At 46.9% G+C, this 21,289-nt stretch overlaps 1 protein-coding gene and 1 long non-coding RNA gene across 4 annotated transcripts in view; one reads left to right on the top strand and one right to left on the bottom strand.

Annotated features, from left to right (window-relative positions):
* The window catches only part of LOC148144634 (uncharacterized), a 65,674-nt gene that overhangs the window by 28,767 nt on the left and 15,618 nt on the right, over positions 1-21,289 (bottom strand). The gene's annotated exons all lie outside the window — the stretch shown is intronic.
* Positions 8,323-20,322, top strand: LOC122543555 (uncharacterized). Of its 3 annotated transcripts, none has more exons than XR_015751563.1 (4): positions 8,323-8,470; positions 8,948-9,037; positions 13,163-13,812; positions 19,126-20,322. It is a non-coding gene; the product is annotated as an uncharacterized LOC122543555 (long non-coding RNA). The 3 variants fall into 3 exon arrangements; XR_015751564.1 differs by lacking the exon at positions 8,323-8,470 and adding an exon at positions 8,727-8,838; XR_015751562.1 differs by lacking the exon at positions 8,323-8,470 and having other exon boundaries at positions 8,736-9,037.

The raw sequence follows: 21,289 nt of genomic DNA, 5'->3' as shown, positions 1-21,289 counted from the left end.
TAGCTGCAACTTGACCTCCCAACTCCTGTACTCAATGCTCTGACCAATAAAGGAAAGCATATCAAACGCTTTCTTCACTATCCTTTCTACCTGCGACTCCACTTTCAAGGTCTCTTTGTTCTGCAACACTCCCCTGAACAGTTCTGCCTGGATTGCTTGACCAAAATTCAAACAACGCATTTCTCTAAATTAAATGCCATTTGCCGCTCCTTGGCCCTCAGCCCATCCAATCAATTCTAAATTTATAGTGAACTCTATTTCCCCTCTTAGTCCCTAGAATTTGAATATCTCCATCTCACATACTCTCCCTCCATTCTCAGTTTGCTCAACCTAATCCCTGCTGTACCACAACCTGAAGCCAAACCATTCTCCCAATTCCTTTGACTCCGCCGCATCTGCTCCCAGGAGGACCAGTTCCAAAAACGCACAACCAGATGGCCTCCTTCTTCAAGGACCGCAATTTCCCCCCTCGACGTGGTCGACGATGCCCTCCACCGCATCTCTTCCACTTCCCGCTCCTCCGCCCTTGAGCCCCGCCCCTCCAACCGCCACCAGGACAGAACCCCACTGGTCCTCACCTACCACCCCACCAATCTCCATGTACAGCGCATCATCCGCCGTCATTTCCGCTACTTCCAAACGGACCCCACCACCAAGGATATATTTCCCTCCCCTCCCCTATCAGCATTCCGTAAAGACCACTCCCTCCGTGACTCCCTCGTCAGATCCACACCCCCCACCAACCCAACCTCCACTCCTGGCACCTTCCCCTGCAACCGCAGGAGGTGCAAGACTTGCGCCCACACCTCCCCCCTCACCTCCCTCGAAGGCCCCAAAGGAAACTTCCATATCCGCCACAGATTCACCTGCACCTCCACACACATCATCGATTGCATCCTCTGCACCCGATGTGGCCTCCTCTATATTGGGGAGACAGGCCGGCTACTTGCGGAGCGTTTCAGAGAACACCTCTGGGACACCCGGACCAACCAACCCAACCACCCTGTAGCTCAACATTTCAATTCTCCCTCCCATTCCACCAAGGATATGCAGGTCTTTGGACTCCTCCATCGTCAGACCACAACAAAACGACGGTTGGAGGAAGAACGCCTCATCTTCCGCCTAGGAACCCTCCAATCACAAGGGATGAACTCGGATTTCACCAGTTTCCTCATTTCCCCTCCCCCCACCCTGTCTCAGTCAAATCCATCGAATTCAGCACCGCCTTCCTAACCTGCAATCTTCTTCCCGACCTCTCCGCCCCCACCCCAGTCTGACCTATCACCCTCACCTTGACCTCTTTCCACCTATCACATTTCCGACGCCCCTCCCCCAAGTCCCTCCTCCCTACCTTTTATCTTAGCCTGCTGGACAAACGTTCCTCATTCCTGAAGAAGGGCTTATGCCCGAAACGTCGATTCTCCTGTTCCCTGGATGCTGCCTGACCTGCTGCGCTTTTCCAGCAATACATTTCCAGCTCTGATCTCCAGCATCTGCAGACCTCACTTTCTCCACAACCTGAAGGGTCAGGTTCATGCTGGTTAACAGGCCCACACTCGGGGGTAGGGGAGTTCTAATTGAAACATGAAGAATACTGAATCCTGAACATCCTGAATAGAGTGGAGGTAGGGAAGATGTTTCCACTGGCTGGAGAGACTAGAACCAGTGGGCACAGCCTTAGAGTAAAGGGAAGACCTTTCAGAATGGAGGTAAGGAGAAACTTCTTCAGCCAGAGAGTGGTGAATCTATGGAATTCACTGCCATAGAAGGCTGTGGAGGCCAGGTCATTGAGGATATTTAAGACTGAGATGGAGACTTGAGTATCAAGGAGATAGAGGGTTATAGGGACAAAGTGGGAGAATGAGGTTGAGAAACCTATTAGCCATGATAGAGTGATAGAGCAGACCTGATGGGCTGAATGGCCTAATTTCTGCTCCTATGGTCCTTGCTGCCTCGGACACAGAGTGAGAATTGGAAGCAGAAGGCCATTTGGTCTTTCAAGCCTGCAGCAGCATTCAACAGATCATAACTGGTTCTGAATCTGCCAACATCTAGGCTGGGACACTTTCACTGGAGCACAGGAAGTTGAGAGGTGACCTTACAGAGGTTTATACAATTATGAGGGACAGAGATGAGGTCACTGCGGGGTATCCTTTCCCAAGGGTGGGGGTTTCAAGATTAGGCAGCAAATTTGAAGGTGAGAGGAGAAAGATTTTAAAAAGACATTACGGGCACTTTTTTAAAAAACAAACAAACACAGTGACTTGTGTGTGGAATGAATATCCAGAGGAAGTGATGGATGCAGCTACAGTAACAACATTTAAAAGACATTTGGATAAGTACTTGAATAGGAAAGGTTCGGAGGGACATGGGCCAAACACTGGCAGGTGGGACTGGTTTAGTTTGTAAATATAGTCAGCATGCACAAGTTGGCCTGAAGGGTCTGTTTCTGTGCGGCATGACTCTAATTGTTTTATATTGGTCTTAAAATCATTTTCTTGCCTTACCCCGTAAATATTCACTGCTTCGTTGTTCAAAAATCAGACGAATTCAGCCTTGAAATGACCACCTAACTGCAGTAATGCATCCGCACTTTTGAGCTGAATTCCTCTTGTTAACATACCACTGGCCTTGCTGATTGTTTGCTGCACCTGTCTGACAACTGGCAGTGACTGGTGTAGAAGGACTCTTTGTACATCCACACATCATTCCTGATGAAGAGCTCGTGCCAGAAATGTCGACTCTCCTGCTCCGCCTTTGCAGTGCCACACTTTGACTCTGATCTCCAGCATCTGCAGTTCTCACTTTCTCCACATCCCAATATATCATCATTTAAACAATACACATCCTTTCTGCTTTTTCTTCACAGCAAAAGCTATAACTTCACATTGTGGTATTGCATTTGCCACCTGTTTGCAAATTGTAGTCTTCTTTACATCAGAGAGACTGAGCGTAAACTTGGGGAACGGTTCGCCGAACATCGCAGGCGAATCCGCAGAAGTTGACCAGACCTCCAAGTCACCACTCATTTAAATTCCCCATCCCACTCCCTTTCTGACATGACCATCTTAGGCCTCCTGTATTGCCACAAAGAACCAAACTGCAAATTGGAGGAACAACACTCATCTTCCACCTGGGCAACTTACAGCCCAGAGGACTCAACATTGAGCTTTCCAATTTCAAATCACCTCCCTTCCCATTCTCCAACTCCCTTCTCAGCATCATACCCCTCATTTCCACTCCTCCCAGCCACCAGCCAGATTCCTTCCTCCCATTGACCCACCAGGTTGTACGCTCTACCTGTCTTCACTTATCCCCATTTCACCACCCTACCCCCAGCATCCCCTTCATCTGCAGCCCCCTTTTACTCATCCCAATCCTGTAGAAGGGATACACCCGAAACGTCGACTTCTCTGCCTCCAGATGCTGCCTGGCCTGCTGTGTTCTTCTAGCCTCCTGCCTGTCTATTTTGCCAATTGAGATACAGACATGGACCAACGTTTCCAGAGTCTGTCCCCTTCCTATCCTTTCAGTTGCTGCAAGTCAACAACTGAACGCAAGAATGAAAAAGAAATGGAAAATGGGGCGAGAAAAGAGAGTGCCGTACTCTCAGATCTTGGACAGAGGAAGGAATTTGCAGTTTGGGTGAAGCTCAATGTTCATTCAGAAAACAGGAGTAGCAACTTCAGAAGCTCATGGTCCAACTTCCGCATTCAGACAATGGAGTGGTTCTGATTGGCAGGAGGACCAGCCTCCTTCCAGTCCTCCAAGGCTCGGTATTGGAGCAACAAAAGAAGATCGCGCGCCTTTTTTTGCTGACAGTGATGAGCGTGCCCAGTATTTTGCTAACACTGGCGTGCATGCGCATTGCGTTACTGACACCGGCAAACATTCGCAGAATGCTCTCTGGGGATGTTGGGTGTTACTGACAGATTTCAAAAGTCCAAATACCAATCAGAGAAAAAAAAGTGTAGAGCCACAATTTGTTTTTCCCTGTGGTTCGACATTTTCTTGCTTTTGCATTTTGTCTGGCTGCTCAACGTTTGTATTTCTTTTCAGACGTTTCCCCAGGGTCGAGTCCAGAACTGGAGGGCACAGGTTTATGGTGAGAGGGGAAGATTTCTGAGAGAACTAATGAGCAATCTTTTCGCACAGAGGGTGATACGTGTATGGAATGTGCTGCCAGAGGAAGTGGTGGAGGCTGGTACAATGATAATATTTAAAATGCATCTGGATGGGAATATGAATAGGAAGGATTTAGATGGATGTGGGTCAAATGCTGGCAAATAGGTCACTAGATTAATTTAGGATATCTGGTCGGCGGGCACCAAAGGGTTTGTTTCTGTGCTGTACAAATCTGTGACTATTTCCACACAGTTGGAACCAATTTCGTGAGACTAGGAAAAGGCCATTGACCCCTTACAGCTTGTACTGAGCTGTGGCCTGACTGCTCATGTTTCAATGCAAGTTTCAGAAAGATTTTAGCAGTTCTTTTTAAAAAAAAATCGAAGGTATAGAGAAGACATCAGAGGTAGGTTCTTTACGCAGAGAGTTGTGAATGCATGGAATACGTTGCCAGCTGTGGTGGTGGAAGTAGAGTCATTGGGGACATTCAAGCGACTGCTGGACATGCATATGGATAGCAGTGAGTTGAGGGGTGCATAGGTTAAGTTACTATATTTTACAATAGGATTAAATCTTGGCACAGCATAGTGGGCCAAAGGGCCTGTTCTGTGCTGTAGTTTCTATGTTTCTCACCATCCATTCTTATTCTCTCTCTCATTCACTCACTCTCACTCACTCATTCTCTCTCACTCTCTCACACTCACTCACTCTGTCTGTCTCTCTCTCTCTCTCCTTCGAAGGGATTGATACAGTGATCAAAGAGGACTCCAGGCACAAGAAAGGACGGCGGTGAGGGGTGGGGCAGTTGTTGCTGGGGAGAAAAGAGACAGAATGGATTGGAGACAGAGAGAAAGAAAATGGACAGGGGGCAGAGGGTGGTGGAAGACAGAGACTAGGGAAACAGAGATTGGTGGAGGTGCCAGACAGAGAGAAAGAATGCGGGGCAGAGGGTTGGGGAGGAATGAGAGAGAATGGAGTGGGGTGCAGAGTGGGAGGAGAGAGAGTGAATGGGAGTTGCAGAGTGTGGGAGGAGAGAGAATAGATGGTGGGCACTACATGGGGAGAGAATGGACAAGGGACAGAAGGTGTGGGGGTTAGAGAGAGAACGAGTGGAGGGGAGAGAGAGAGAATGTGCAGGGAGGCAAAGGGTGGAGAGCCAAGAGAGAATGGACAGAGAGTAGAGGGTGTGGGGGGTGTGTGTTGGAAGAATGGACATTGGACAGAGGGTGGGGGAAGAGAGATGAGATGGGAGGGCAGAAGGTAGGGAGATGGACTGGACAGGGGGCAGAAGGTGGGGAGAGAAACAACAGGGATGCAGAGGGTGGTGTGAGGGAGAATGGACAGGGAGTTTGGGGTATAGAGGGAGAATATTCAAGAAGCTGGGGATTGAGAGAGAATGGATAGGTTGCGCAGTGGATGGGGGAATGGACTGCGGTGGTGTGCAGGGTGAAGGGGGAATAGACAGGGAGGGAATGGACAGGGGCACTGAGGGTGACGGGGAGAATGGACGGGGGCGCTGTGGGTGGCTGGTGGGATGCACAGGGGGCGCGCTGTGGGTGGCAGGAGCAGAATGGACAGGGAGTGCTGCAAGTGGCAGGAGGAATGGACAAGGGGTGCAATAGGTGGTGGGGTGAAATGGACAGGGGGCGCTGTGAGTGGCAGGCGAGAATGGACAGGGGCGCTATGGGTGGCATAAGGAATGGACTGGGGTTGTTGTGGGTGGCAAGGGGTGTAAAGGATGTCAGGGACAATTTTTTTCATGCGGAGGGGTGTGTGTGTGTGTGTGTGTGACATGATGCCAGAGAAAGGTGTGGATGTGGGTACAATTACACCAGTTAAAAAGTGTCTAGATAAATAATTTGGGTTTAGAGGGATATGGGCCAAATGCTGGAACTTGGCACTGGGTCAGACTGGAACATCCGGTCATCATGGATGAGTTAAACTGAAGGGTCTGTTTCCGTGCATTGTGACTCTATAACTCTATGACTGAAACCAGACCTTTCTACTGATAATCTTCCTGCTGGATTTTTTTAGTGCACCCAGTTTCAGGAGATTTGTGGTGGGTACAAGTGGCACATGTCCCCTATCATGGGAATTCTGGAAAATATAAAGAGGCTGTTAAAAGTACTTCAACTTTGGGAACACTGGGTCTACTAGAAGCTGTGCATTTGACAAATCTTTTCAGAGAAATTCTCTCCAACTGGCGGACTGCAAACAGTTTTTCTACAGAATATTACACAGATATTAAGAATGTTACATTCTGTAAAACATTTTCCTGAAAAATGCAGAAGAATTCAACTTGCTAACGTGAAACCAATGTTGCAGAGAAAGGAAACTGCCAAGATCAAAAAGGTTGATGAATGTCAACATTTATCAGATTGAACAGAAAAATCTGCATGGGAGACACCCTGAAGGGTGATCTTAATCATATCCAATGTGCTAATGAATGGCAAGTAACATGAATGCCACGCAAATGTCATGCACTGACTCATCCCCAAAAGAGATAATCTAACCACCAACCCGTGATATCAACAATGTTACAGTCACTAAATACCCCACGATCAACATCCTTGGGGTTTACCATTGAACAGCAACTCAACCAGACAAACCATATATACACAGTGGCTACAAGACCAGGTCAGAGGCCAGAAATACTGCAGTGAGTAACTCACCTCCTGACTCTCCAAAACGTGTTCCAATTTCTACAAGGCACAAGTCAGCAGTATAACGGAATACTCTTCTACTAGCTTGGATGGGCTTACAGCTTCAACTGTATTTAAAACGCTTCATACCATCCAGGTCGATGTCGCCTGCTTGATTGGTACCATATCCACTGTTCAGAAGCAGTAATGTATAGTATCTACAAGACGCACTGCAAAAATTTACCAAAACGCCTTAAAAAATACTTTTCAAACTAACAACCACTTCCATCTAGAAGGACCAGAACAACAGATACTTGGGAACACAACCTCTTGCAAATACCCCTCCAAGCCACTCACCATCTTGACTTGGGAATGTATTGCTGTTCCTTCAGTGTCACTAGGTCTAAATCCTGGAATTCCTTCCCTCAAGACATTGTGGGTTACTGTGCAGGATGTGGACTGCAATGGTTCAAGAAGGCAGCTCACCACCACATTCTCAAGGGGAACTAAATGCTGACCAACCAGCAACGCCCATGTACCAGAAGTAGATTTTAATAAATTATCGAAACAGAGGGTTGGAATCTGCAAACTAAAGAAAATCAACGTTAAGGAGGGTCAGATGGAGGGCATTTATTTGGTCCTTATTTGAGGACAGATAAAGAGCAATTAACGCCGCAGGGAGTGGAGTGCATCATTTCTCCCTCCAACTCTATTTTGATTTAGTCCCTCCCCTCCCCTTCACTGTTTTGATCACACAGCACTGCCCTTTGATGTGAAGGGCAGTGTTTGTCACTGGCCACCCGGGTGTTTTCCTTTCTTCCTGGTGGTGGAATTTGAATAAAGATTCGTGCACTTTGTGTCTTTCATTGTGTCTCACACCTGCACACACACACACCATGGATGCTGGGAAAAAATAAGCACTACTGCACTTAGGTGGTAGTGTGGGGGTTAAAAAAAAAAGAAAAAAAAAAGTAACCAGGAGACTTACATTCAAGCCTGAATGTTCCTGGAGAAGGACCACTTGATGTCCACAAAAAAAAAAAGAAAAAAAAGAGCAATTAAATTGACACTGAATTGGAACTAGAATTTACAAGGTAAAAACAATGACTGCAGATGCTGGAAACAAGATTCTGGATCAGTGGTGCTGGAAGAGCACAGCAATTCAGGCAGCATCCGATTTGCCTGTCCTCGGATGCTGCCTGAATTGCTATGCTCTTCCAGCACCACTGATCCAGAAACTAGAATTTACAGTTAAACACCTGCAGTGTTTCACTCGGTGTATAAATCTAAAATCGATGAAAGATTGGCTCCTAACGTGTCATTCATTAACACGTGAATAGGACGGTAAAGAAGGCATGTGGGATACTTGATTTCATGACATTAATGGCGTCTTTATCTCCCACAATCCGATGCGATCGAGAAACCACTCTATGGGCCTCGAGCAGTGCGCATGCGTGCGGTGTGGCAGTGTGACTGAGTGTGGGAGAGAAATGGCGCCGGCGGCTGAAGGAACAAGAACAGGAGCCGCTGGAAAAGCTGAGCAGGTCCGGCAGCTCGTGTCGGGAGGAATGTGAGGAGGTGTTTCGGGTCCGGGGATCCTCCTTCAGAACAGGACCAGGTTTCAGGAACATCCCGGGGAGGTCGCCAGGCCCGAGCGCCAAGACCTGGCTCCTGCCCCCGGGGAGAGGAGACAGTGAGACAGGGTAGGATTGGGACCCGCGGGAGGAGGGAGACTGGGGAGTTTATAAACTCCGAGGGGGAGGCCTCAGGCCTCCAATAGAAGCCCCACAGGCCCAGTGTTTACTTCACCGGCGAAGGAGCTCTCGGGTTGCCCGGCAACAGGCCGCCATCTTTGTGAGGGTCAGGCGCCTGTTGTCTTGGGGAGGGCAACGCGGGCGGCCATCTTGGTGAAGGCACCATCCAAGGTCATTTCCGGGAGAGAATTCCAACCTCGAGACAGCCTTTGTGTCAACTGGAATTTCCTCATTTCACTTTGAGAGACCTGGCGCTGAGCTTGGACTGTGTGTCCACTGGGAGTGAGAGAGAGAGCGAGCTCCTGAAAAGCACGAAGGTGGGCTGTGAATTTGAGGTGAATGTGATAATTTGTGGTGCTGGAACAGAAAGTGGGTATTTCCAAGATCGCAGTGACCAGGAGAGCATTGACGTGTTGATGTTTTCAGTTTGTAGACAGGAGAAAAGAGAGAACACCAGGAGTGGAGGAAAGACGAGGAAATTGGATTTGAATTTCGATGCAGGAGGAGGGATAATGGGTAGGATTCAAATTTAATACTTACAGTTTGTATATAAGAAAAGTGTTCCATGGAAAGTAGAACTGTCCCCTGAGCTTTTAATCTTGTACTCATAGTGACGTCTTTTTATCCTATCCATGCCCCTCATGATTTTATAAACCTCTATAAGGTCACCCCTCAGACTCTGACTCTCCACGGAAAACAGCACCAGCCTGTTCAACTTCTCCCCGTAGCTCAAATGCTCCAACCCTAGCAACATCCCTCTGATAAGAAAGAGACCAGAATTGCATGCAATATTCCAAAAGTGGCCTAACCAATGTCTTGTACAGCCGCAACATATCCTCCCAACTCCTGTACTCAATACTCTGACCAATAAAGGAAGCAATACTTTCTTCACTATCCTATCTACTTGCGACTCTACTTTCAAGGAGCTATGAACCTGCAGTCCAAGTTCTGGTTGTTCAGTAACACTCCCCTGGACCTCACCGTTAAGTGTATAAGTCCTGCTAAGATCAGACCAAGATTTGACAATTGGATGAGTTATCTCAGTCCATACTCTGGAGTTTGAATTACCAGGTGGTGGGGATTTTAAACTATTAATCCCATAAACTTCCCCAACACCATTTCCCCACAACAACTCAGTTCCTTCAGTCCTGCTGTCAATGGACCATGTGTTCCCCAACATTTTGGGGATGTTACTTGTGCCCTCCTTTGTGATGATAGAAGCAACACGTAGTTAATTGGTCTGCCATCTCTTTGTTCCACATGAGAACTTTGCCTGTTTCTAATTGTTATTGTTTTCTCTAATCCTTTTTTTCTCTTCACATACCCCATTTTCTCCTTTTAATCAATCCTTTTGTAGAAACCTGAACTGCTCCCAATCTTCAGATTAGCTGCTTTTCTTTTGGCTAATTTGTACGCTACTTCTTTGGATCCAGACCTATCCATCATGTGCCTTGTTAGCCGTGGCTGGGCCACCTTCTGTGTTTTATTTTTTCAGACAGTAAGGGACAACTATTGCAGTTTTCCCAGGTGCTATTTAAATGGTTGTCATTTCTTTCAATAATGTTCCCTCATTTGTTGCAGCCTGTTTGTGCCTCTGCCATTGTAATTTCCTTGCTTTAGATTTAGATTTAGATTAGATTACTTTAGATTAGATTAGATTTAGATTACTTTACAGTGTGGAAACAGGCCCTTCGGCCCAACAAGTCCACACCGACCCGCCGAAGCGTAACCCACCCCTACCCCTACATTTACCCCTTACCTAACACTACGGACAATTTAGCATGGCCAATTCACCTGACCTGCACATCTTTGGACCGTGGGAGGAAACCGGAGCACCCGGAGGAAACCCACGCAGACACGGGGAGAACGTGCAAACTCCACACAGTCAGTCGCCTGAGGCGGGAATTGAACCTGGGTCTCTGGCGCTGCGAGGCAGCAGTGCTAACCACTGTGCCACCGTGCCGCCCACTAAGTCTCTGTTTAAGTCTCTGTTGCTCTCAATTGTAATGGAAAGTTCTCTCACTCAGTTCTTCACTCTTCCACAAGGGGCCTCTCACAGTTACATTGCCAATTGTTCTCTTCTCTGGGAGGAATTAACATTTTGGAATTAAATTACCATTGCCCAACAGAACCACAGCCACTTTTGGAATGTTGCATGCAATTCTGGTCTCCCTCATATTGGAAGGATGTTGTGAAACTTGAAAGGGTTCAGAAAACATTTACAAGAATGTTGCCAGGTTTGGAGGATTTGAGCTATAGGGAAGGGTTAAGTAGGCTAGGGCTGTTTTCCCTGGACCGCCGGAGGCTAAGGGGTGACCTTATAGAGGTTTATAAAATCATGAGGAGCAACATCTTTTCCTTGGGATGGGAGAGTCCAGAATGAGAAGGTATTCATTTCGGGCGGGGGGGGGGGGGGGAGATGCTGCAGGGAGCGAATTTAAAAGAGACCAAAAGGGCAACATTTTCATTCAGAGGGTGGTGCATGAAAGGATTGAGCTGCCTGAAGAAGTGGTGGAGGCTGGTACAATTACAACATTTAAAAGGCATCTTGATAGGGAAAATGAATTGGAAGGGTTTAAAGAGCTGTGGGCTAAGTGCTGGCAAGTGGGACTAGATTGATTTAGGATATCTGTTCTGTATGGACGAGTTGGACTGTTTCTGTGCTGTATATCTCTATGACCCTGGCTTTCCAACAATGTTTGCCACGTCTGTATGTTTAGGTTCTCTCTAGTGTTGGTGTTAATGTCTTGATGTCTCCACCTCCTTTTTTTCCTGGAGACGTTAACCATTTCATGTCTGGTTGTTCCTCAAGAAGTTGCATTGCAGGTTCACCCTGAATTGACTCACCCTTTTTTTTTGCTTCCCCAAATCAGACCTGCTCACTCTCCGCAGTATCCCAATGTTGTCAAAGATATTAACTTTCAGGTGGGGTTATCCAAAATTCAGAGAGATGTCAGTCTTGAGGTTTTTGCTTTTCTGCCCCTGAAAGATCCTGATTCAGCACCTTCAGGAGAATTAGTTAGAACGGAGTGAGAACAGAGGGGGAGAGAGTGTCATAGAGTCATAGAGATGTACAGCATGGAAACAGACCCTTCAGTCCAACCCGTCCATGCCGACCAGATATCCCAACCCAATCTAGTCCCACCTGCCAGCAGCCGGCCCATATCCCTCCAAACCCATCCTATTCATATACCCATCCAAATGCCTCTTAAATGTTGCAATTGTACCAGCCTCCGCCACATTCCATACACATACCACCCTCTGCGTGAAAAATGTTGCCCCTTAGGTCTCTTTTATATCTTTCCTCTCTCACCCTAAACCTATGTCCTCTAGTTCTGGACTCCCCGACCCCAGGGAAAAGACTTTGTCTACTTATCCTATCTATGCCCCTCATAATTTTGTAAACCTCTAAAAGGGTCACCCCTCAGCCTCTGACGCTCCAGGGAAAACAACCCAGCCTGTTCAGCCTCTCCCTGGATCTCAGATCCTCCAACCCTGGCAACATCCTTGTAAATCTTTTCTGAACCCTTTCAAGTTTCACAACATCTTTCCAATAGGAAGGAAAGTAGAATTGCACGCAATATTCCAACAGTAGCCTAACCAATGCGCTGTACAGCCACAACATGGCCTCCCAACTCCTGTACTCAATACTCTGACCAATAAAGGAAAGCATACCAAATGCCTTCTTCACTATCCTATATACCTGCGACTCCACTTTCAAGGAGCTATGAACCTGCACTCCAAGGTCTCTTTGGTCAGCAGCACTCCCTAGGACCTTACCATTAAGTGTATAAGTCCTGCTAAGATTTGCTTTCCCAAAATGCAGCACCTCACATTTATCTGAATTAAAGTCCATCTGCCACTTCTCAGCCTATTGGCCCATCTGGTCCAGATCCTGTTGTAATCTGAGGTAACCCTCTTCATTGTCCACTACACCTCCAATTTTGATGTCATCTGCAAACTTACTAACTGTTCCTCTTATGCTCCCATTCAATTCATTTATGTAAATGACAAAAAGTAGAGGACCCAGCACCGATCCTTGTGGCACTCAACTGGTCACAGGCCTCCAGTCTGAAAAACAACCCTCCACCACCACCCTCTGTTTTCTACCTTTGAGCCAGTTCTGTATCCAAATGGCTAGCTCTCCCTGTATTCCATGAGATCTAATCAGTCTCCCATGGGAAACCTTGTCGAATGCCTTACTGAAGTCCATATAGATCACATTTACTGCCCTGCCCTCATCAATCTTCTTTGTTACTTCTTCAAAAAACACAATCAAGTTTGTGAGACATGATTTCCTACGCACAAAGTCATGTTGACTATCCCTAATCAGTCCTTGCCTTTCCAAATACATGTACGTCCTGTCCCTCAGAATTCCCTCCAACAACTTGCCCACCACCAAGGTCAGGCTCACCGGTCTATAGTACCCTGGCTTGTCTTTACACCCTTCTTAAACAGTGGCACCACATTTGCCAACCTCCAGTCTTCTGGCATCTCATCGATGATACAAATATCTCAGCAAGAGTGCTTTCAATTTTGTGGAATAACAAAAGAAAAGAATGTTCTGCAGAAAGTAGAATTGCTTGTTCTGAATTTCTACCCTGGACTGACAGTGATGACTTTTGTAATCTCTCTTTACAGAGTAATTGAAGATCTGAAGACGGCAGTTTCACAATCAGCAGATGAAGGGCTTATGCCTGACACATTGACTGTCCTGCTCCTCGGATGCTGCCTGACCCACTGTGTTTTTCCAGTGCCACACATCTCGACACCGACTCTTCAGCATCTGCAGTCCTCACTTTGACATCAACGTCTGACAGTCACTCAATCAAACGGGACTGCAACGACTTTCAAGTATGATTCTGTGAGAAGGAGCAAACTTTTTGGTTCCTGTTTGAGTGTGTTTTCAGCATCAGTGGGACTGGATGAGAGACCCTACTGTTGCAGCGCCTGAATTGTAGAGCCTGAAATGGTTATACAGCCTGGAAAGAGGAATTCACGATGTGGAGGGGCTCTAGACGTGTTTGTGTGCGGCTGAATCTACGGCCATGGAAAAACCTGAGGAATCCCGCTCTGTGGAGAAACCATGGAAGTGTGGCGACTGTGGGGAAGGCTTCTGTGCTCCATCTGCCCTGGAGATTCATCGGCACAGTCACAACAGGGAGAGGCCATTCTCCTGCCCCGAGTACGGGAAGGTCTTCAGCAATTCCACCACCCTACTGAGTCACCGGCGGGTCCACACAGGGGAGAGGCCGTTCTCCTGCCCCGAGTGCGGGAAGGGATTCAGTCAGGTAAGCAACTTGCACACGCACCATGGGTCCACACGGGGGAGAAGCCTTTCAGTTGCCCTGAGTGTGGAAAGGCCTTCAGCTATTCCTTCTCCCTACTGAAGCACCAGCGTGTCCACACAGGGGAGAGGCCCTTCAGCTGTCCCGAATGTGGGAAGGCCTTCAGTGATACCTCTACCCTGGTGAGGCACCTGCGGGTCCACACCAGGGAGAGGACGTTCAGCTGTCCCGAGTGTGGGAAAAGCTTTGCCCAGCCCTCCAAAAGCTGGCCCACAGGCGGGTCCACACAGGGGAGAGGCCATTCCCTTGTTCCAAGTGTGAGAAGGCCTTCACCCACTCCTCCCATCTGTGGAACCACCAGCGAATTCACGTGCCATCGCAGGGGGATTGAAGGAGCGACGGCCGAGTGCCATTATCGACGGCACTATCAACCCAGTTCCGGAGATTTCCGGGTTCGAATCCTGCTGCGGCAGGTGGCAGAATTGGAATTCAGTCAGAAATCTAGAGTTCAGAATCTAGCGATGAAATTATTTTTGGGGGGGGGGGGGGGCGCAGGCAGGGGAGAAACCCCTATCTGATTTACTCGCGTCTTGTTGAGGGAAGGAGACTGCCGTTGTGGGAAAGGATTCACTCAGTCATCTCAGCTATCCTTTACCCGGTCTGCCTACACATGACTGCGGACCCACAGCAACGTGGTTGACTCCAAACTGCCAACCCACCAACCCAGGAAATGAGTAGGGAGAAACTTACTTGGATACAGGGTAGTGGTTGAAATTGCTGAGTGAGACAATACTTCCTCCAGGTTACGGCTGTACCAAGGATCCAATTATAAAGTGATGACCAATAGTAAAGGAAGTGGGAGCACAGGATTGTGGGAATGTGTGCACTTTGACCTTGAGCTGTTTAAAAAGTAGCTACTTTTTCTCTGCCTTTTTGCTGAGGGCATCTGAAGCTGTAATTGAAAGCTTTGAACTGCAACAGGTTTTTGATTTAAAGCTGCTCATTTCTTTCATCCTCCTGCACTAAGTTTCCAATATTGTGTTCAGGTGCAGCAGTGAATGAGGAGCCAGTATCGTTAGAATTTTTTCAGGAGTGCAGGTACTGCCTCATGTCATCAGCATTGTAAGGTTTACTGGCAGCACTGGGGGGTGTGGGCTGTGTTCACTGGAAACGATGTGAAGGTGCTGGTGTTGGACTGGGATGGACAAAGTTAAAAATCACAACACCAAGTTATAGTCCAACAGGTTTATTTGGAACCACTAGCTTTTGGAGTGGTGCTCCTTCATCAGCTGTGGAGCAGGAACATAATTTATAGCAAAAGATCAGTGTCATGCAACTGATACGATATATTGAATAACCTAGATTGCAGTTTAGTCATTCATCTTTTAGCATGGCTTGCAGGTTTCGGTTTGTTAATATGTAAAGCCCAGAGTACTTTTAAATCACGTTCTTGAGATGACTGAAGGTCTTATAAAAATCGGTGACATCTCAGCTCAGATAATGCATGAAAGGTGTAAGGTTCGAGTCTGTCTGTATCCCAATCTTGAATCAGACTGGTTCCATTTCCAAAGTAGGAAATTTAAAAATATTACATGGATTGACTACCTGCAGATTGTGTGCTTTTTAATCAAAATTGAATGTATCTGCAAATATAAATTTGCCAATGCAAATTTATCCCATAGACTTGTGCGTATCTGTGCATGCATGAGAGAGAATGTGTGTATGTGAGTTTGTGTGTGAGAGTTTGCGTAACAGTGTGCCTGTCTGCATGCTTGTTAATATGAGTGTGTGATGGAGTATAAGCCTGTGAGAGATTGAGAGTGTTGGGTGGTGTGTGTCTTAGAGAGGTATAGATAAAAGCGAGGAGTTGCATTTTGCTTAAAAAAAGGGCAGATCTTGTACAGTTACTTTTAGGGATGTGAGTCATGATGTATAACAGAGACACGGGGGTGTGGTTTAAGTACATAGTTCTTTGAAAGTTGCATCACTGGTAGACAGTGGTTAAGGTATTTAGCACCATTGCCTTCACTGTTCACACTGTTGAGCATAGGAGTTGGGGCATCATGTTGAGGTTGTACAGGATGTTGGTGAGGCCACTTTTAGAGTACTGAGTACGGTTCTGGTCACCCTATTATATGAAGAACACTATTATATAGGGTTTGGAAAAGATGTAACGTCCAGGACATTGCCAGGACTGGATGGTTTGAGTTAGAACGAGAGGCTGGGACGTTTTTCACTGGAGCTTAGGAGGTTGAGGGGTGACCTTTTTGAGATTTATAAAATCGTAAGGTGAATAACAAAAACAGCGAGGAGCATGCGTGTTTATGTCGAGCCGCGGCGGAGGAAATAGTGTGGCTCTACTGTTTTTTTTATCTCTCCTATTTCCATTTGGATACTTAAAATTTGTCAGTAACAGCAGCATTTCCACAGAGCATATTACACATGCTCCCTGGCGTCAGCAGGAACGGCGCTTGTTAAAGTTTGTCAGCAAAAAATCGCGCATGCTCCTAGCGGGGCGCACCCTTCTTTAGAAGCCAATGGGGAGCCTTGGAGGACCGGAAGTAGGGTAGTCCTCCTGTCATTCAGAACATCCCCTATTGTCTGAATGAGGAAGTTGTCCCATGAGTTTATGAAGTTGCTGCTCCTCCTATCCCTATCTCTCTGAATGAAGATTGAGCTTCACTCCAGACAGCAACGTCCTTTCTCTGTCCAACATCTGAGTACGGCACTCTCTTTTCAAACGCCCTTTCCATTTTTATTTCATTCTGGGCTTCAATTGTTGTCTTGCAGCAACTGAAATTAAAGGGAGTGAATCCAGGGAGGAAGAGAGTCGGGAAATGTTGGTGCGGGTCTGTTTCAATTGGCAAACAAATCCAGTACCTCAATATGAAGTTATATCATATTGGGCGGCATGGTGGCACAGTGGGTGGGTGGCACAGTGGTTAGCCGACTCAGGCGACTGACTGTGTGGAGTTTGCACGTTCTCCCAGTGTCTGCGTGGGTTTCCTCCGGGTGCTCCGGTTTCCTCCCACAGTCCAAAGATGTGCAGGTTAGGTGAATTGGCCATGGTAAATTGTCCGTAGTGTTAGGTAAGGGGTACATGTAGGGGTATGGGTGGGTTGCGCTTCGGCGGGTCGGTGTGGACTTGTTGGGCTGAAGGGCCTGTTTCCACACTGTAATGTAAAAAAAAATCATCAGAAATGATGTGTGGATGTAAAAGGAGCATCAGCATCATTCTACACCAGTCACTGCCAGTTGTCAGACAGGTGCAGCAAGCAATCAGCAAGGCAAGTGGTATATTAGCAAGAGGAATTGAGTTCAGAAGTGGGGATGTCTTCCTGCAGTTAGGGGGTCATTGAATATATTCAAGGCTGAGTTCATCTGATTTTTGATTAACAATGAAGTGGATGGTTATTAGGGGAGATAAGAAAATGGTTTTAAGACCAGTACAGAACAGTTAGAGTCATACAGCACAGAAACAGACCCTTCATTCCAACTCGTCCATGCTGACCATATACACAAACTAAACTAGTCCGACAGAGTTTGGCCCATATTCCTCTGAACCTTTCCTATTCACGTACTTATCAAAATGTATTTTAAATGTTATTACTCTACCTGCATCTACCATTTCCTCCGGACATTCATTCCACACGCAAACAACTCTCTTAAAAGAAAAAAGGTGCTCCTCCTATCTTTTTAAAATCATTCTTCACTCACCTTAAGAATTTGCTCCTAATCTTGAAACGACACCTACCATTCACCTGATCTATATCCCTCATGATTTCATAATCCTCTATAAGGTCAACTCTCAACCTCCTGTGCTCCATTGAAAACATCCCAGCCTATCCACCTAGATGTAGATAGATTAATATCCAGTTATGATCTATTCAATGCTAGTGCAGGCTTGAAAGACCAAATGTCCTACTCCTGCTCCCAATTCTTTCACTATGTCCAGGACAGTAAGAAACCATAAGACATAGGAGCAGAAATTTGGCCATTCATCCCATCAGGTCTGCTCTTACCATTCAAACGTGGCTGATAAGTTTGTCAACTCCATTCTCCCGCTTTCTCCCGGTACCTACTCAATCCCCTTGATACCCAATCTTTGTCTCAGTCTTAAACCTGGCCTCCACAGCTTTGTGTCAAGGAATTCCATAGCTTCACCATTCTCTGGCTGAAGGTTTTGCTTTTCTCTGGAATGAGAGGGGAAAGAAATATATAAATTGGAATTGATCAGATGCTGATCGGCCAAAGAGTGGCAGATGGAGTTTAATTTAGAGAAATGTGTGGTTTGCATTTTGGTCAAGCAATCCAAACAGGTCTTACACAGTTAAGGGGAGTGTTGCAGAATAAAGAGACCTTGGTATGCTTTCCTTTATTGGTCAGAGCATTGAGTATAGGTGTTGGGAGGTCCTGTTGCGGCTGTGCAGGACATTGGTTCGGCCACTTTTGGAATACTGCATTCACTTCTGGTCTCCCTGCAATAGAGAAGATGTTGTGAAACTTTGAAAGGGGTGGGAAAAGATTTATAAGGCTTTTGCCAGAGTTGGAGGGTTTGAGGTACAGGGAGAGGCTGAATCAGCCAGGGATGTTTTCTCTGGAGCATCAGAGGCTGAGGGATGACCTTATAGAAGTTTTAGAAGGGGCTTGGATAGGGTGAATCCCCAGGGTAGGGGAGACCAAAACTAGAGGGGCATGGGTTTAAGGAGAATGGGGAAAGGGACGTGAAGTGAAACCTTTTTCCCGCAGAGGGTGGTGAATGTATGGAACCTGCTGCCAGAGGAAGTGGTGGAGGCTGGAATAATGACACAATTTAAAAGGCATCTGGGTACCTGAATAGCAAGGGTTTGGAGGGATATGGGCCAAATGGAACAATATTAATTTAGGATGTCTGGCCGGCATCTGTCTAGGTTAGGGCGGATTAGCCATACTAAGTTGTCCCGTCAGGTTCAGGGATATGCAAGTTAGGATATGGTAAATTACCCATAGTGTTTAGGGATGTTCAGGTTAGGTGCATTAGTAAGGGTTAAATGTAAAGCAATAGGGGTTGGGGAATGGGTGTGGGTGGGTTACCCTTCGCAGGGTCGGTGTGGACTCATTGGGCCTGCTACCACACTGTGGGGATTCTCTGGAGGGAAGGGATTTTGCATACTGCGCAGGGCAATGCGGGCCAGACGGCCACCATGGGCATTGGTGATGTCACAACGCGGAAGTGCCCATGTCCATTTCAGCGTGAACTATTCCACAGAAAGTAGAATTGCTTGTTCTGAATTTCTACCCTGCACTGACATTGACTTTTTAAATCTCTTTTTACAGAGTATTTGGAGATCTGAAGACGGAAGTTTCAAGATGAACAGATAAAGGCCTTATGCCTGAAACATAAACTCTCCTGCTCCTTGGATGCTGCCTGATCTGCTATGCTTTTCCAGCACCGCACTTTGCGACTCTGACTCTCCAGCGTCTGCAGTCCTCACTTTGACGTCAATGTCTGACAGTCACTCAATCCATCGGGACTGCAACGGTTTTCAACTACGATTCTGTGAGAAGGAGCAAAGCTTTTTGGTTCCTGTTTCAGTATATTTTCAGCATCAGTGGGACTGGATGAGACCATACTATTGCAGCACACTGAGTGTGGAGCCTGAAACAGTGATATGGCCTTGAAAGAGGAATTCACCGCAGGGAGAAGCTCTCCACACATTTGTGTCCGGCTGAAGCTTCGGCCATGGAGAAACCCAAGGAATCCCACTCCGTGGAGAAACCGTGGAAGTGTGGCGACTGCGGGAAAGGTTTCTGTGTCCCATCTGCCCTGGAAACTCATCAGCGCATCCCCACCGGGGAGAGGCCATTCTTCTGCTCTGAGTGTGGGAAGGGCTTTACGCAGGCCTCCACCCTCCAGATCCACCGACGTGTCCACATGGGAGAGAGCTGTCCTGAGTGCGGGAAGGGCTCCAGCCATTTCTCTAACCTGCTGACCCACTGCCAGGTCCACAGAGGGGAGAGGCCCTTCAACTGCCCCGAGTGCAGGAAGGCCTTCAGCAATTCCTCCAACCTGCTGAGGCACCAGCGAGATCATGTACCATTGCAGGGGGATTGAAGGAGTGATGGCAGAGTGCCAATATCAACCCAGTTCCAGCGACGACCGGGTTTGAATCCCCCCATGGCATATGGTGGAAATAGAATTGTCAGAAATTGGGAGTTCAGAATCTAACAATGTAACATTTTTGGTGGTGTAGCGGGGTGAAAATCCCCATCTGATTCACTCACATCCTTTTTAGAGAAGGAAATGGCAGTTGTGGCAAAGGATTCCCTCAGTCATCCCAGCTGCATCCTTTACCCTGTCTGGCTCTCATGTGACTCCAGACCCACAGCAGTGTGGTTGACTCTATACTGCCCCTGCCCCTGGCAAATGAGTGGGGAGAAACTTACTTGGATACAGGGTATGGGTTGAACTTGCTGAGTGAGGCAATACTTCCTCCGGGTTAAGGCTGCACCAAGGATCCATTTACAACAGAACAACTCGGTGCTAACCAATAGTAAAGAAAGTGAGGTGGTGGGGGAGCGTGTGCACTTTGACCTTCAGCTGTTTAAAAACCAGCTACTTTGTGTGTGCCTCTTTGGGGGGCTCAGAAGCTCTAACAAAGTTGGTTCATAATAAAGGTTACCTAAACTTTCTGCTGGACTCAGGCTCTCATTGAAAGCTTTGAGCTCTGAGGTTTTTGTTTTAAAGCTGCTCATTTCTTTCAGCCTCCTGCACTAAGTTTCCAATGTCGTGTATCAGAAGGAGCAGTGAATGAGTAGCTAGTATCATTAGAAACTGTAAACTGTTCAGGAGTGCAGAGTGCGTCGTTTCATCTGCATTGTAAAGGTTAATGGCAGCACCGGGAGGTGTGGGCTATGTTCACTAGAGATGATGCAGAGGTGCCAGTGTTGGACTGGGGTTGACAAAGTTAAAAATCACACAACACCACCAGGTTATAGTCCAACAGGTTTATTTGGAAGCACTAGCTTTCTGAGCACTACTCCTTTATCAGGTAGCTGTGGAGCAGGATGATAAGACACTGACTTTATAGCAAAAGATCAGTGTCATGCAACTGATAGGATATATTAAACAAACCTAGATCGCTGTTAAGTCTTTCATCTTTTAGAATGGGCTGCAAGTTTCAGTTCATTAATATGTAAATCCCTGAACATCTTTTAAGTCACATTTTTGAGATGACTTAAGGTTTTTTTTTAAAAAAGTGACATCTCAGCTCTGAAAATGCATTAAAGGTCTGAGATTAGAGTCTGTCAGTATTCCAATCTTGAATCAGACTGGTTCTATTCCCAAAGTAGGAATGTATAAAATATTACATGGAATGACTGCCTGCAGATTGTAATCTTCGAGGAGAAAGTGAGGTCTGCAGATGCTGGAGATCAAAGTTGAAACTTTATTGCTGGAACAGCACAGCAGGTCAGGCAGCATCCAGGGAACAGGAGATTC

This window comes from Chiloscyllium plagiosum, unplaced genomic scaffold, assembly GCF_037043375.1.
Source record: "Chiloscyllium plagiosum isolate Xiang-an unplaced genomic scaffold, Cpla_swu_hap1 HiC_scaffold_27, whole genome shotgun sequence".
NCBI classification, from domain to species: Eukaryota; Metazoa; Chordata; class Chondrichthyes; order Orectolobiformes; family Hemiscylliidae; genus Chiloscyllium; species Chiloscyllium plagiosum.
This window is presented reverse-complemented; position numbering and strand designations above follow the sequence as displayed.